The sequence below is a fragment of the Rhipicephalus sanguineus genome, chromosome 1 (assembly GCF_013339695.2).
Source record: "Rhipicephalus sanguineus isolate Rsan-2018 chromosome 1, BIME_Rsan_1.4, whole genome shotgun sequence".
NCBI classification, from domain to species: Eukaryota; Metazoa; Arthropoda; class Arachnida; order Ixodida; family Ixodidae; genus Rhipicephalus; species Rhipicephalus sanguineus.
In genome coordinates this window covers 274,283,029-274,300,755 of record NC_051176.1, presented here as the reverse complement: position 1 = coordinate 274,300,755, position 17,727 = coordinate 274,283,029, and positions in this window count along the sequence as shown.

The following is a 17,727-nucleotide window of genomic DNA, read 5'->3' as shown; positions in this document are numbered from 1 at the left end:
ATGCCCAAAAAGCGCCTCAGGCCCTGAATGTTCGCCGGCGTCGGGTACTCCGTCGGGTACTACCTTCTCCTCACACGGCAGAACGCGACCACTCTCGATGGTAAAGCAGTGAAATGCGGATCTCAGCTATTTGAGCTTTCTTCGGGTTCAAGGTCAACCCGGCGGCACGCAACCTTTCGAGGACATCCTCCAAGTGGTGGAGGTGCTCCCGGAACGTCCGAGAGAAGATGACGATGTCATCGAGGTACGCCATGGCGAATTGCCATTTAGCGTCCCCGAGAATACGGTCAATCAGTCTCTGGAACGTAGCTGCGCGCTCCAGAACAGCCAAAAGGTATACGGGTAAACTCGTACAGACCTCTGTGAGAGGTGAACGCAGTTTTCTCCGCGTCAGCCGGCTCCATCTGAACCTGCAGGTAATCACGGCTAGTATCCAAGGTGCTGAAGTAGCAGGCACCGCCTAGAGCAGCCACGATCGAGTCAACGTTAGGCATAGGATAGGCATCCTTCCTCGTGACCTCGTTCAGCCGGCGGTAGTCCACACAGAGCCGATAGGAGCCGTATCTTTTGGGGACCATTACCACCGGCGAACCCCAGAGACTATTTGAGCGTTGGACAAATCCGGTCTCAATCAGCTCATCCAATGCCTGGTCAATTGCTTTCCTCTTGGCCACACTGACGGGGCGAGGACTGCATTTCCACGGTTGTGCGTTGCCTGTGTCAATCCCAGGGGCGTAGCCAGGGGGGGGGGGGAGGTTGAGGGGGTTCAACCCCCCCCCCGAAAATTTTCAGTTTTGCTTGCGTATATATATACGCGCACATACAAACGCACGCACGAACATACATAAAGTATGGTTGAACCCCCCCCCCCCTCCCCCGAAAAAAATTTCTGGCTACGCGCCTGGTCAATCCGGTGCCTCACAAATGAGGTGCAACCCGGGCGTTCAGTGAACATGTCACTGAAACGAGTCAGCAGCGACGACAGGCGTGCCTTCTCATGTTTCGACAAGCTGTCGGGCAAAGGCGGCAGCGAGCGATCCGAGCTTACAATACGTACTAGAGGGAACTCTGGCGCTAGTGTCTATGGGAGCTGCAACCAGTGTTGGCGGTAACGCGTTACAAGTAACGGCGTTACCGGTAACGCGTTACTTTTTTCGGTAACTTAGTAACGTACTCGTTACAATTTAGAAACTGTAACGGGTAACGTACTTACGTTAACATTTTTCGGTAACGTGTGGTGTCACGTTACTCGTTACTTTTTCATCCTGGGGGTGCAGTCTTCTCAGAGCTCGCCCCGACAAATTCTTTAGTGCAGCGTCGGACTGCTGTCGGCCTGCCAGGCATTGACCAAGAAAGCGCGGGCGGAATCGCTTTTATTTTTTGTGGAAATTGTTGGGACCAATTTCTTAAGACGCGCCGACTCCTTGTGTGGAGGTTTTGGCCATCGCAACACAAAGCTTGATGAAAGCCGCATAATTCGCCATGAAAAACTGTACGGACATGCTTCTCGTGGAAGTGGATGTAGCAGGTGGATTGCTGGCACCTGCGCCTTTTCGTGCCCAAATGACAGGCCGGCCGAAGAGAAAGCGCAGGGGCTCGTTTACTCCACACCACGTGCTGGTCGTGAAATTTTGTACGTGGGGGAAACAAAGAACTCTCCCGAAGGCTGCGACAACATAAAAACGATGCCCGCAAGTTCGCGTGACAAAGGAGTACACTCGCTGAGCATAGCATGGTAAACGACCACGGCATCGAATTCGACAACACCCACGTCGTCGACTTAAGCGGCTTTCTGTGGAATTCTGGCCGATCCAGGCGACAGCCGGTAACGTCAACCGGTCTACAGGTGCGCTGCCGATCAAGAGTCTGCCTTATTGTGGAGAATTGGCGTGACCCCCGGCTGGAAGAAAACCCTGAAAAAGAGTGCGAGCGGGACGCGAAACGTAGAACTTTTTCTTGTAACGCAAAAAAATCTTTTTTTTTTTACTCACTACCTTAAAAGTTAATACTGCTGTCACACGAACAGCCTTAACCGCGGTTAAGCTAACTACGGTTACGGCTAACCACGGTTACAGGTAGCTACACGGCAGACATTACCGCAGTTAGTGTACTAATCGTGGTTATTGCAAACGGGTGATTCCACGAGAGATCGACACAGATCCGAAAACAAATATTTTAAGTTTAATTGAGTATTTTATATTTTATGCATGTCCCATGCCAGTAGCCCGAAAAGGAACTTAATTTTCTTATTAACCGCACAATTTACGAGGGAAAAATATCAAACACATTCAATCCGGAGGGACCAACTTCATTACCTGTCGTTCTCGAAAGTTCACGACGTTGTAAACGGAAATATTATCGTTACAAAGAAGATATTTTGTGTATGAAATGTATGCGCAACAAAGAGTAAAATAACATTGTTTGAAACTTGTAGAGCTAAGGAAACTGTTTTTGAAAAATGTCTAAATATGCGACGTTTTATAGTAGCTACAAAGTTGATAAGGCCTATCAACTTTGTTTTAAAAAATAAATTTTGCTTTTTCTATCTGCAACTGCACCGAAGTTTCTGGTTATTGAACTCCTGAGCGAGTGAGGCTGATCTTGAACACCCTCACATAAACGCTCGCAATTTTTGCGGTAAATATACAGGTTAAAGTGAACAAAAAATGTTTATGCACAGATATTTCTTTACGTAACTAGCCCGTTTAAGCATTTCTTTATTACTACAAAATTCGCGCATTTATTTTGCTAGCAGAAGCACACCATCAGAATTATTGTAAATTTCTTGAGATTTCATTGATGCTTTCTTTGCGAATAGCGTTGATGATTGACTCTCATATTCTGTATAATGTCACATTGACAAAAACGGCTTCACCATGTGTCAGAGTCAGAAGCCATCACACGTAACTCTAAAGGCAACTTTAAGCCCCTATACCATTGCTGAGGTCCGGTACATTTGTGCAAGTAATACTCATTAGATCAGAATTTTGGGTATATTCGTTGTTTGGGTTAGAAGTTTTATGTGAAACAAATTTCAGATTTAAATTATTGTTATTGTGGGTTCGTGCAGCAAAGACACATCGATTATAATTTATGATTGCGGAGTAACGGCAGAGGTAACGTCCGTTACTTTTTTTCGGTAACGGTAACGGTAACGCGTTACATTTTTTTTGTAGGTAACGTAGGGCGGTAACGCGTTCCTTTTTTTATAGTGTAACGGGTAATGTATTTAGTTTCTTTTTTTCAGTAACGCCTGCAACACTGGCTGCAACGCATGACGCTTCAGCCGGCATGGGAATGATGGGTAGTACACAAATTTGTCTAAACTTCGTACTTTCGGCTCCGTTTGGCTTCGCGTCGGCTGCATCCGCTTTGTCGAAAAACGAAGTTCAGCAAAAGTCAACAGTTTCACTTCGCCACTTTAACTTCTTTAGGCTCAGCAATTCAAATATGGTCACGAAGTTCACAACGGTCCATTCTTTTATCCGAAAGAAAACCAAAACATAGCAATAAACAAAGCCACAAGTACGTTTGAAGCCGCAAGCACGAAGACTAGGCAAATTTGTGTACTACCCATCACAGTAGCGCACCCAGGATTTCTGTCAGGGGGGAGGGGGGTTCAAATTTTGACGAAAGTCATGTGAGTGCATATTTGGTGTGTATGTGGAGGGGGGGGGGGGACCTTGCGTAACATGCCGTTTCCTTGCTTCCGCTGGAAAAATCGTAGAGCAAATAAAATGCCAAATAATAATAACAACAATGATGATGATAATTATTATTATTACTTCTTCGGCGTTTTCCAGACACATCCTAACTGTTAACTTGCAAGAGCCTGACAGGGCCATGAATCTATTAAGCGAAGCAGTTCACGTAGAAAAAAAAAACGGCAAATTTATTAAACCAACGCATAACAGTTCCCAACAACCTTGTCTATAACAAAATTAGTTTTGCCGCTCCGTGCAGTGAGAAGGGGGGCGATATGCCGGCCGGTTGGCGGTCGCGCAATGCTGTTAAAAAAAAACTCTGCACGTCAGCATGTTCTAAATTATGAGAGCCGAACATCATATATTATGTTTCCTTTGAGCCTCGTGAAACTATATCTCAAAGTGAATTGTCAGCCTTAACTAGCTGCAGTTGCACGAAAGGCATAGTCTGAATAAATACACTGACTCCATGACAACAGTTCATAAAGAGCTCATATTATATCAAGGGAATAAATCAATGCATAGAAACAATGTGACTGGGGTTAAAAAAGTAGAGAAATGACGCCACACAGATTCAGACACCGAGAAACTTTTTATTCGGGTCTACAAGAGGTCTATAAATTTAATTCTCTCAAGGTCGTCTCGTATGTTTGAAATGTGAAAGATTAACCTGACATCATGAAAAATACTTCCGAAATTCGTTTGGGTAGGGTAGGAAAATCAGTTGGCCGTTGACGCGTATTATCATAGCATCGTTGGCAAAATTGAAGTCGAATCAGGTAAGTGCCTCAGTCGTGTTTGCCAACATTGCGACAGAAGGATTTGCGTCTGTCAAGGGAGCTGCGTCATCACAGGCGTGTTTGGTGCAGTTGTGTGCTCGTTCTCTTGTCTTGCTGCTGATGTTGACCACCTGAGGAACAAAACTCAGAGAGAAGTAAGCATTATGGGTCATTCCATGCCAACTGTCCCAGTCAGGGCGCTCGACAAAAATCAATTTCTCTGAAAAAATCTGAAAAAAATTACACACAAAGAGACATTAGTTCTACAGTATTTTCCCAAAATATTCTGAGCGGGAAAAATTTTACGGGCACGTGAGCGCCATTTGAAATTCTCAATATGGTGGAAAACCAGGTACGAAAGAAAAATTCACTATAAATTGACCGTTTCACGCATTCATTCGAAGCTTGCTTTTTTGGGTTTTTAGAGCATCGCGCTTTCATTATAGGACAGTTGCTTAGAGTAGCTTTATATTTTTCACTCCTTAGAGCGTAGGTAAAATTGAGTAAATTGCAGCGTTTTCGGGAATTTTTTTGCAAAAGGCGATTGTAGACCAAATACATGAATTATTTTTATAAAACTCTCCATAGTACGTACTATCTCCTAAAGTCTTTGTTTTGCCTGTGTGCGGAGCACATGCTCTAAAATAAAACCCTGAACTTGGAAAAAACGCTACACTGGCCTATGTTCAGACGTCTCTAGTACCCTAAGGTGGTTCAAGAAAAAATAAGCAGAAAAGCGCTTACGATTGAGAATCATAACACCTTTGTCCACAGAAAGTTTAATCGAAGTAGTTTTCGTTTTAGTCAAGAAAAATTTTTTTGAAGTTTAGTCCCACCATTGCATTATTTTGCTATGGGGGCAGTACAAACCGACTGAATTTACTACATAAAAAAAAGAGGTAGCGTATTCGTAGCACATGGTTTTCAGCTCCTTTTGTTAGTGCTTTATAATGTATATTACATATCAATGATATGATAAATAGAGGTAAAAATATAACAATACCATTGCCTTAGATGCCGAAATTCCCCAATAATGAATGGCGTTACTTACTGCATTGTTTACGCGCACCGGATACGGTGGCGGCGGCGCCAGACAACTACGCGACAAAAATAGGCTGTTGTGATCTCATAACAGCTGTAAAAGAATGCATGTTACCAGACAGACAAATTCTACATTATCCAAAATCTCCTGCCTGCAACCATCCAAATAAGGATGTAAAAATAGCTTGGCATATCCCGTCCATAGTGTCGCGGATGACGGACGGAATGCGTGAATACGCGGCGCGTTGTCACATCATGTGCCGTTCGTTGCGGAATACTTAGATGAACTCCGTTTGGATCCGCTATAAATGACCATGCTCACGCCTCCTTTCTCCGGTTTAGATGAACTTTGAGACAACTTATTTTGACGCTAATTGATTCTCAGAGCCGCATGTAATGAGTAACGCGATTCATTATTGGGGAATTTCGGCATCTAAGGCAATGGTATTGTTATATTTTTACCTCTATTTATTATACCATTGATATGTAATATACATTATAAAGCACTAACAAAAGGAGCTGAAAACCATGTGCTACGAATACGCTACCTCTTTTTTTTATGCAGTAAATTCAGTCGGTTTGTACTGCCCCCATAGCAAAATAATGCAATGGTGGGACTAAACTTCAAAAAAATTTTTCTTGACTAAAACAAAAATTACTTCGATTAAACTTTCTGTGGACAAAGGTGTTATGATTCTCAATCGTAAGCGCTTTTCTGCTTATTTTTTCTTGGACCACCTTAGGGTACTAGAGACGTCTGAACATAGGCCAACGTAGCGTTTTTTCCAAGTTCAGGGTTTTATTTTAGAGCATGTGCGCCGCACACAGGCAAAATAAAAATTTTAGGAGATAGTACGTATTATGGAGAGTTTTATAAAAATAATTGATGTATTTGGTCTACAATTGCCTTTTGTAAAAAAATTCTCGAAAACGCTCCAATTTACTCAATTTTACCTACGCGCCAAGGAGTGAAAAATACAAAGCTACTCTAAGAAACTGTCCTATAATGAAAGCGCGATGCTCTAAAAACCCAAAAAAGCAAGTTTCGAATGAATGCGTGAAACGGTCAATTTATAGCGAATTTTTCTTTCGTACCCTGTTTTCGACCATATCGAGAAGTTCAAATGGCGCTCACGTGCCCGAAAAATTTTTGCCGCTCAAAATATTTTGGGAAAATACTGTAGAAGTAATGCCCATATGTGTGTAATTTTCTCAGAAGTTTTCACAGGAACTGATTTTATTCGAGAGCCCCGACTGGGACAGTTGGCATGGAATGACCCTTATACACTATTTCAGTCACCAGCATGGGCACAAGAAAAGCGCCTCGCTTCTGATGGTAGAACGGGGGTTAGGATCAGGGAGAAAGTCTGATGAAAATTCATACTCAGGGAAAGCACGCAAGTCGCGCTGGCGACAGACACGATAGCGGCGCCGATGGTTACGTCACAGAAGACGGCAAGTTGTATAGATATGGTCATCCGTTTAAGCTCTTACCTAGACAGCCGTGGCAGCGGTGAGTTTTGTAAGCATTTTAGAAAGTTATTAATGACTGGTGGAGTGGACTAACTCTAGAAATGCGCAAGCTATATCAGTTGGAACAACGAAGAGAATGTGCGAGCCAGACAGGTTGACCTATACAGTCCTATACTAACATTAGGAATGCGTTAATAATGAACTGGCGAAGTGAGCGAAGAGCAAGATAATATATAATGTGGACAGAGCCCGAAAGTTGTAATCTGTATGATTAAGCACAAGTGAAATAGCTAAACCAAGCGAAGAAAAATTTTAAACAAACAACTACAGGCATACGCATATTGTAGAAGCTAGTTTAAAACCACTCAATTCAGTAGGCAGCGTACATAGGTCTGTTCTCAAGCAGGCGTTTGTAGCAGTGGCGCGTTTGCGGATGAGACACTCTACAGCTTAAAGTCCAGCCGTCGTGGCTTCGTTGCCAATTCGTCCAAAATCTCCTCAGGTGATAGAGGAACTTCTCGGTGAATATTTAGCAAAGCTAGACCATTTAACCTTAGTGCTCCAGTCGTGTTGCGAAGATAGGTTTTAAGACGTCTCAGAGTTGAGAAGGACCTCTCACTTGTAGAAGTCGTTACTGGGAGAGTAGCCATAATTTGAAGAAGTTTTCGGATCACAGGAAAGATACCAGGCGGGCAGGACTGCAGGGCTTCCAAAGGACCCATTGGGCGTTTTTCAAGCCGCTGAAGCTTTCTGTACCAAAGATGTAGCTCCCCCACGGCAGACGACACGGAGTCCCCGACATCAGAATGGTAGCTCTCACAGAGAATGCGCATTGCATTCTCGTCGTCCTTGCTCAGTAACAGGCTTAATGAAGAAGGAAGGAGAACTTTAAATTGAGTAAGAATGCTCTTGTGCTTCACGAATCTCTCATCGATTTGTTCTGTGAAAGCTTCGGGAAATGGAAGGAACACACAACGACGGAAATACTCCTCCGGTGTCGACGAAGGCACATTTGAGCGCATCCTTTGCTGACCAACGATCCTTGGCATTTCAATAACCAAGCCAATCTCTTCACAAACTGACGTAATATGTTCAAAAAGTTCATGAAATACCTCGTGAGCTCGGGATCTAAGGTTACGTGCAGTAAACAAAACGTCATCAGCCAATGTGAGAGCGGATGAAAGATCCATGTTTACAGTTTGCAAGTATTTGCTTAACGGCAAGCTTATGGAGAAAACTTTTTCCGCCACAAAGAGACAGACAAGAAACTCACTTCTCTGCAAAGCGCACAGTAGGATTTGAGCGTTCGACGAAGATTCCCGATCACTCCAGCTGTCGCTAATGTTTTGGAGAGTAGACAGAACGGGATGGAGAATATTTACAAACACATTGAGAGCAACAGAGCGACTTCAAGCGCGTCACGCGAGCTGTTGGTACTAACTTTCAATTTGGTCACCTAGAGCAGCTTGGCGTTTTGGACTCGCATGAAAAAACTCACAAACTTTCGCCACGGTTCCCATGCAATTTCTAATCTGAGGCACAGAGCACGCACTTGACAGACTTAAATTGAGGCTGTGAGAGGCACAGTGAACATAAATGGCGTTAGCACACTGCTGTCGGACGTGTGCTTGAACGCCGTTGTAAGCACCACTCATTGAGGCTGCACCGTCATACCCTTGAGCTCTGATATACTCGGTTGCAATGCCTATATCATGTAAGCTTTTTAAAATTTTATCGGCCAGGCCCCTTCCGGTTAGGTCAGTAACAGAAACAAACTGCAGAAATTCCTCCCGAATTTCGATTTTTTCCATATCCACGTAGCGTGCGCAAAGCGAAAGCTGCTCAACGCCGGCTACAGTGAAACCTCGGTGATACGATCACAGCTCATACGAATTACGGGGTGATACGAATTTTTGGTTGGTCCCGGCCATGGCCCATTGGCCTGCAATGTAATGGAATACGGTTGTTGCGAACCAATTTTTAACCAGCGACGTTTGATACGAACGTACGCTACCGACCAGGTACGAAGAGGTGCTGTCCGCACTGTCGTGGAAGACGCGCCAAGCACGTTCGAACGCGGGAACGCAAGCTTGGGCATGCGCGCCGCACCGCCGAATCGTCAGAATCACGGTGTAAGAAAAACACTTTTCTTACGGTCAGAATAGACCTTCAGAGACGTGTCACGGCCTCCGAGATTTTGTGCGCGAACCTCTGAGGCTCTTATGTGCCTCCGTGTGTCTTCGCATTTAGATTGCAGAGGACTTTAGCGCCATGCTTTTTCTTTTTCCTAAAGCGTCGACATGGGCTGCTGTCGTTGTACTCGGTTAACACGTGCCTGCCTCGTGCATCAGACATCCTATGAAAAGTGGATGAGGACCGAAAGAAGGCGAGGACGGTCTTGGCGAAAGAGGCAGGCCTCACAACGTCAACATGCGCGACCGTTGAGGTCGCACTTGTGCGGGCAAGGCCGCAAATCTCCCAAAAAACATGCCCAACATCTCCCCGATAACAATATCATAACACAGCACCGTGGTTCTGTAATTTTGTGGCCTTGATGCATCGCGCGTACGAGCCGTATATTTACGAATGCTGGTATGATTGCCGACATCTAAAAACTTTACTGACAATCATTCAGGGTTCTTCCTGACGTTGCTGCGGCCGTGAAAAACAATAAATGAAAATGTACGCCAGATTTCTTTTGTCGCATGCTAATTTTCCATGCTTTCTGGTGATCCAAATTTCGGATGATACGAATATTTTTGGTGGTCCCGTGAGATTCGCATCACCGAGGTTTCACTGTATATCGGTTGTCTCATCAGCCAATACTGCAAAGCATTTAGCAGCATTCACTTTAGAAACTAGCTCTCGCAGAATAATGCTATTACATGCTGAAATAATCTCATTTTGGGTTCTCCAACTCGTGTAAGTTGCATTAGCGCCGCATTCTTCTAGGTGACTCTTTAGAGAATCATCGCCGTTGCAGGCGCGCAACCTAAGCAGGGCCTTGAAATTTCCTTCGTTCTCTACAGGCTCACGCGACAAATCTATTCGCCCGCCATCTCTATGACCTCGAAGAGCAACTCCCTGCCTTCCGCACCAGATTACCGTTGTAATAACAGGAGTCAGGTTTTTTCTGTTTTTGGCTATTTGCTCTCTTAGCCCGCGGTCAAGGTCCTGGTCAATAGGGTTCTTCTTGCCTTCTAAAATTTCTAGAAAATTGTCCGCACCAAGGACGCTGTTTCTGTGAAACGACTTTTTCTCATGCTCGTTAAAAGCCTCAATCGCATTTTTCCAGTTGTCGAACTTTGACATCACAAGTTTGCCAGAGGGCAAGCCTCGCGCACGGACCCCAGGTGAAGCGAAAAGGACGCAATACTTACCAAAGGCGCCGTTCTCCTCTTTTGAATAGACGAGCCAGTTCCATCGCTGCAGCCACCGGTACTGTAATTTCAAATTCCTCGTTCCCGTTGGCCTGAATGGAAGGTTGCGGCAGGTGTCCATGCGCTCGTCAGTAGCTCCTTTTTCCTGACATCGGTAACCTACAAAATATTTGTGTAATTAATGTACAGGGGCTAACCAGAAATGCTCGCACTGGCAGCGTCAAGGGTTGAATCACTTATTCTGTGTTATCATAGCAAAATATGTTTTTTTAAAAAGAGGCTACGAAAAAAGATTGCTTTTATACACGCAGTTTTTGTCGCTGATTAGGAAGTAACAAGCACCACTATTATACGTGTACACATAAACAATAATTATTAGACAGCAATTATGCATATTGAAGGTTCTACTAAAGTTTGTTCATTCCCTTCTAAACTAACAGTCTGAGGTCACCGGGGGGGGGGGGGGGGGTCTCGGAAATAATAAATCGACGCCTTCAGTTTGATCTCGAAAATTTAATAAACTCTGGGGTTTTACGTGCTAAACCACGATGTGATCATGAGGCACACCGTAGAGGAGGGCTCCAGAAATTTCGACCACATATATGTGGCTCTAGTTTGTGTGTTTTTTGAACATTGCGCATGAATTATTTATTTATTTCGTGGGCGCTCCACAGCATAAAAAAGCAGCTGCAGTCTTAAACTGCGTAGAAATGTGCAATCCTTCTTCTGTAATTTTTCTTTTCGATGTTCTTTAAGCACTAGAAATGCACGAAAAGTCAGTTTACAACTAGCCGAGCCTTTAAGTAATGCCCCTTCAGCTACACTCATAAACAGTGAAATCCACGTGAGAATTTATAAGAGCATAGAACGGTACGGGCGTCACGAACATCCTCCGAATTTGCCAAGGTCTACAAGGGCTGCGAGGCAAATCTGACAACCCTCAGACTCCGCAGGAGTGGCTACAGCCATGCACATGTGACATAAGCAGAATAGGTCTTATGGCTTTCCCCGTTTCACTCGCCATTCTAGACTGTAGTTAACATATCGTTTAATGATTGATTCGATTTCAGTTTGTACCTGGCGCGTTAGAAAGACGAAAGGAACAAAATACATGGCTGAACCCACGACACATTTCCCTGTATGGGAAGTAAGGGGCAGAACGTGCTCACAACTGGGAAATCCCAATTTCATAAACCCATTTTGAACAGAAACCGAGCAATGGCATCGGATTGAATAAAACAAGTGACATTATGCAAAGAGCTAAAATCTAGCAACTAGAGTCAGCCTAATTTTTCAAATAGGCCCTCAGTGTAATTTAAACATATTCCGATAATCAAAATATCCTGAACCTCACGAATTTATTTTTACGAGTCGGTAATTCGAACAAAAATATAGATTTCGGAATTGATGAGATTATTCTGCGTAAATCCACTAAATAAAGAGAAGTAATTAAGGAATGGAAAATGAGACAGCTGCCCAATCATTAGAGTGCCCCAAACAACTTGCGTACGCAAGCTGCTGCTTTCTCTTGTGCTCGCCTTGGGGGCAGTTGCAGGAGAACAGAAAAAAACGGGCAGAGTACAAAACAGTACATATCATATAGATTGCTTCGATGTCTCATTTTCCAATCTTTAATATTGGAAGCCGGGAGAATTTTGTATTTCCGTTTAGCAGGTTGCTTTGTCATTGGGTACATACTGTAAGTTTTGCCATGTCGCAAATACCGAACTGTCTACATATTTTGCAGGATAAACTCAATACATACGAGTTACGCACGTAAAAGACTAATATTTAGCTGTTAAAGATTGCCGATAGCTATGATTGTTGTCGAGTTGTGCCGCTGTAAGAATGAATTTTCGAGATATCAAAACGGCGGTTGTTGCCATATACAGAAAAACCCACAATAGTAATTAAGTGACCTATAGTAGATAGAACCATCTGTCTCATTGCACTTGAATGAATGCATATCGGGTACTACTGCGCCAGTTTGTGCACTCTGTAAATATTGATTATATACAAACATTATGTACAGTGCTCGTCAAATGAAACCCAAACAGCGGCAATCCCCATTGACAGGCGCGCGCATCCGATTTGACCGCACTGCGCATATGCGCGCCTGTCCATGGTGATAACTGGACGGCGCGCACTATACCACTGCGAAGGCTTGCCGCTGTTCGGGTTTCATTTGACGAGCACTGTACAGTTCAATGCAGCACACGTACAATTCTCACATCATGGGTAAACTGCATTATAGCCACACTTACCGACTTGCCGGCGTAGATCCCCAGGTCATTTGGGTGCGCAGGTTCGTCGAATGAAGCATCGTCGGTGAGGACTTGCTGACCGATGGACTCATCTGACGACGATATCTGGTCAGTCACCGGTTCCTCTACGACTGGAATTTGGCATTGCGGCGTTGTTGCTGCATCTCTTGAATCCGCACACGGACTCTTTTTGGGGAAGTAAGTGAGTAGCGTGTTCGGCTGGCGCTTCAGCGAGGAGGCTTTGGCTAAGTAGCTCATTGTCGACGCTGATTCGCGCAGCAGACACAAAAAGAAGTTCCAGCAAGCGAACTAAACGTAGGTATGGGTGCACACCAAACTTTATAGCTTCCGTCGGCTATAAAAAAAGAAATGGTAAAGAGAGAGAGAGAGATGTTTATTGAAAAAGGGAAACGTGGCGCCCGAAATACCTTTCGCACTTGCCCAAAGTCCTTCCCTTTCCTTGCTAAACGTACCCAAAAACATTGACTCATTGTGCCACGGCTTCTTGCTCCGCCCACACACAGACGCGGTGCAAAAAAGCGCTCTGGGTAGGTGGGATGCTGACAGCGCACACGCTACGGTTTTCCTAACTTTGAATATACCGCACCGTCCGTGCTTTGACAGACGAAAAATGACACTCGTGCACTGAACCAGCGTACTAAAAGCAAGGCTTGCTCAGAAATGCAGGAACCAATATGAATGTGCTTAAAGTAATTTCGTCGTGTGGCCGTGCTATGCAGCCTCGGTGGGGTCGCAGTAGCTTCGACGAACGAGCCGTGCTTGAGGTCGCCTTTCTTCTCGCCGCACTAACGCGCCACGTTCAGAAAAAATGCACGATCACTCCGCTGCAGCCATCAAGGAACAGACGACACGACTCGTCTTCCTGCGCCACAGCAGCTGTACTATAACAGGCACACACAAGGGATGCCCTTGAAGCAGTGGCTCATTGTTTCCCTGGTGTACGAGCGGCGCAAGGCTGGTCTGTGGCAACACCCCCCCCCCCCCTCCTCTTCGTCTTGCGTTTCTACAGTGGCTGCAATGTCCGAATCGTGGTGGGTGATTCCAGACGATGAACCGGCAGTAAACAAGCTCCTAAGAAAATACAAAACATGTGTGTCGAAAATTGAAAACATGTGCCTAAAAGGTCGGCGGATGGATCGGACGCCGCCGCCGGCGCGCACGCCGTCGACGCCTTATCTTTGGAAGTTTGGGTGGGCATTGTGCAGACGTTTGGGAAACGCTCCTTCTTCAAATTTTGAGGAAAGGAGACGCATGAATAGGCCGGGCTTCTTTTCTTATTCGGCGTGCATGAACGTGCGTCAGGCGGCGGTGGTGCACGTCCACAAGAACACAGGCGTGCGCCGAGTGCCCCTCATCGTACATCGGCGAGACCAAAAACTCTCCCGAACGAATTAGACAACACGTAAACGACGTCCGGAAATTCAACAAAGAGCGCAGCGCCGTCGCCGAACACGCCGAGACGTTTGACCACAAAAGAGACTTCAACAGAACGGCCATCCTTGAAAGCGAAACCAAATGTAGGAGGAGATTACTACTGGAGTCGTGGCACATTCAGCGAACCACTCAAAACATCAACCGTTCCCTCGGAACCCCCCGCCCGGTGTATTCGCATGGGCTACGCTCCGCGGTAATGCGTGGGGTCATTGACAGCACCGAGAGTGCCTTCAAAACGCCGCTGCAAAGTCCCCCCTGAGGATGGAACCAAGCCGGTTCCGAAACGTCGGGTTCTTCGGTGTTTACGCAAATTTGGTTGGAGATTAAATAATATTTTTCTCAGTTTACTTACCCAACCAGACAGACTTCTGTCTAATGTTTACCTTCAAGAACACAGGAGTTCGAGGGCTTGACGGGTGTTGAAGTGGGGGAGGTGTATGGCTGTGTGTGCCTGTGTCGGTGAGATAGGGGCAGAGAAAGGGGATACTTGGAGTGCCGGGCTGTGCGAGGCTGTACGCCCACATCTTTCTTTTTCTTTTTTTGCACTGCGCAGAGAGGAGCGAAGGCCCAACGTGTACATAAGAGGCAGGTCGCCTTCAGTGAGGTTAGCGTTGTTTGAGGCCCTTTGGATATGCCAGGATTAATTTCCGGTAATTGGTTGCGATGACTCCAGTTTCAGTAAGATTAACTCAGTGGTATACGTCTTGGGATGTTCGGCTTGGGGGTTGCAATCTCTTGTAAAACTGGGGACGTCGTTTCCGTTTTTCTTTGAGGTTCTCGGTTTCGCTTATGCAGCTGGCGTCGCAGCCATATCAAGCAATTTTTTAGACAATGCCTTGGGTTCTCTCTTTCGGCGGCCAGTCTTTGGAAGCAGGCAGAGAACGCGCATAGCCGAAAGTGACGTATTTCTGTGGTGGTGTTGATTGGGAGGGCCTGTTGCTGGATTTCTCTGCTTCCGTGGCTGTGTTTGTGGAAGTGAATTGCTTTCTGAATAAAAGATTTTAAGTAGCCATTTTTTGGTGATTGTCCTGAATATCGTGCCTTTTTCCTTTCTTTCAATTTGTGTGCAGTGGTATGTTTCTGCCCCTTGCGTTAATGTCTTTACGGCTGACGTATTGTGGATTTTTAAATGGCTAGAAGTGAACTGAACATATCGACTAGTGTAGGTGTGTTTAGATAGTTTTATTTTCAGGTTACGAGAACTTGCGAAAACGGCAGGGAGTCTGATATTTTAAGTTATAAGGGTACTTGCTTGGGCCAGTTGGTGCGCAATAATAATAAAAAAAAAGTGGTGAAAGTGGTGCGCAATAAGTAACAATGATATTTTAAGGGTGAACGAAATACTAATCCGATGGAATTTAGATTAGAGAGGAAATTCATGACTTAGCATCTCTTGACGATCAAAAAACAGTCGTTGAGAGTATCTGAGAAAGATTTTCGGCTGCGGCTGGAATGAGTTGAGAGCTTGTTCCTCGGTGTGTTCCATAGTTATATTTGCATGATGACAGAGATTGACACATAATTTCAAATAGTCAAACATTTGTGTGGAAGCTTTTATATTTAGCAAACTTAATGTGATGCGATAAGCACGGAAAAGGAAGGTTCGCACTACATGTACCTGGCACGTCGCAAGTGCTTCAAATGATCTTTTTTTTCGTCGATCGATAGTTACTTTGATTTGGTCCTGCCAAATAGAACAATATTGTGCCTCGTTCGCACATTGAAAGCGGCGCTAATTGCTAAGACCTTTAATATAAAGCGGTGGCACGTGACTATAGAATTTAGGGCTTGATAACATGCATTTACAGCCAGATAAGCTCCCTAAACTCAAGTTGGCCGTCGGATGAGTGCCCTCGTTCTCAGTTTGTGTTTTGCAGAGCTGTGATGCAAAAAGAATGTATGTTGGCAAGGAGATCGCATATCATTGACTATTTAAAAGAAAACAAGGATGCTGCTTGACGGACACAATTCGCGTTCACTATAATATCAAGGATTTTAAACGAAGTGCCGAAAATGCCGCTGGCAGCGACACCGGAAATGTGCATCACTAAGCGTGTTTCCTAGCGAGTAAAGCCATTGAATGCACATGACAACGCTAGTGACTGCTCTATAAAATGCGCTTTATGATGTCGAATTTGAAGAAACATGCACATTCAAGGCAAAACGACCATAGCATGTTTATTGCGCAACTATTTGCCGTGCGGCAATTTGATGGCATTTATTAGGTACCCGAGACCTTAAACACGTTAGGACCGTCCCAGTGAACCAGGTACTATTTGAATGCATGCAAGTCAGTGCATTAGATTTCTTCGTGTGAAACGGATTATATGTGATTCTGCGTACACAGCTGCGTGAGCGGCTACATCTAATATATTTTCATGTCACATACATTGTGCACCGAAGCCTGTGGCTAGGCAACGCATTACCATTGTACACCAACAATACTTTGTTTCAAATGTTCCGGGATATCTCCGTGCGCTACATGTGGCAGTAATCAAAAAGGGGCAAGAAAAGAAAAGGGGTCCGACTGACAGCCCGTGAAAGCATCTTTTTCGTCCAAAGCTGCGTCACTAGGATTCAACGCAGAGCCATAAACCATGCGGCTTGCACTCATTCAGTTTGTAAGCAGGTCAGTGAATACAGCGTATTTATAGAGTCAATCAGGAAAAATCGACCTCAAGCCACATTCTGAATAAAATTACAACGTCAGCGGGGCCCTTGAAGGTGTACGTTGGGCCCTCGGCGACGAGGACATTAGGCATTTACGAAGGGGGGGGGGGGTTAGGTCGGCCTCAGGGGTGTGGGGGGGTTACAACCCCCTAAACCCCCCCCCCCCCGTCGGTGCGCCACTGACCCATCATTCCCATGGTAGCTGAACGATCGCAGCGCCAGAGTCCCCTCTAGTTAAATTTAGGAAACTCTATGGGGGGGAGGGTCCATACATTGACTGAAGAAAAAAAAAAAGATGGCTTTCGCGTTCGCGTCGTCTTTGTCGAATGCACAAGGGACCCTGAGTTTTTCAGTATCAGTGGCACGTGGTTAATATTAAAAGTACACTGAACAATAGTTTGCTTACTTTTCCTTTCAGCACATCTCATAGGGGCAAGCACTGTGTTCTTGTGCTGTTGTGCATCAACAAAGTAAGGCAATTAACCCTTCTATCAACAACTGACTTGCCCCAATCACGGGTGCACAACGCAAAGCGCAATGTGAAACATAGATCTGGCAAGATAGATCTGGCCTGAGCTGTGGCAAGACCTACATCGGTCAAACGGGTCGGTGTACCAAAGACTGCCTCAGGGAGCATGCCAACAGCATTGGCAAGAGTGATGGTGCTCACCTTCCCGCGCATGGCAGGTCATGCTCGTGTGTGCCACGTTTTGCGCAAGCTAGGATTATCGGCAGACAGGGGCGTAGCCAGAAATTTTTTTCGGGGGGGGGGGGGGGGGGGGGTTCAACCATACTTTATGTATGTTCGTGCGTGCGTTTGTATGTGTGCGTGCCTATATACGCAAGCAAAACTGAAAAATTTCGGGGGGGTTTGAACCCCCCCCCCCCCCTTGGCTACGCCCCTGTCGGCAGAAGCAGAGATCAAACAGCAAGGGAATTACTAGAGGCGTATCATATTAGA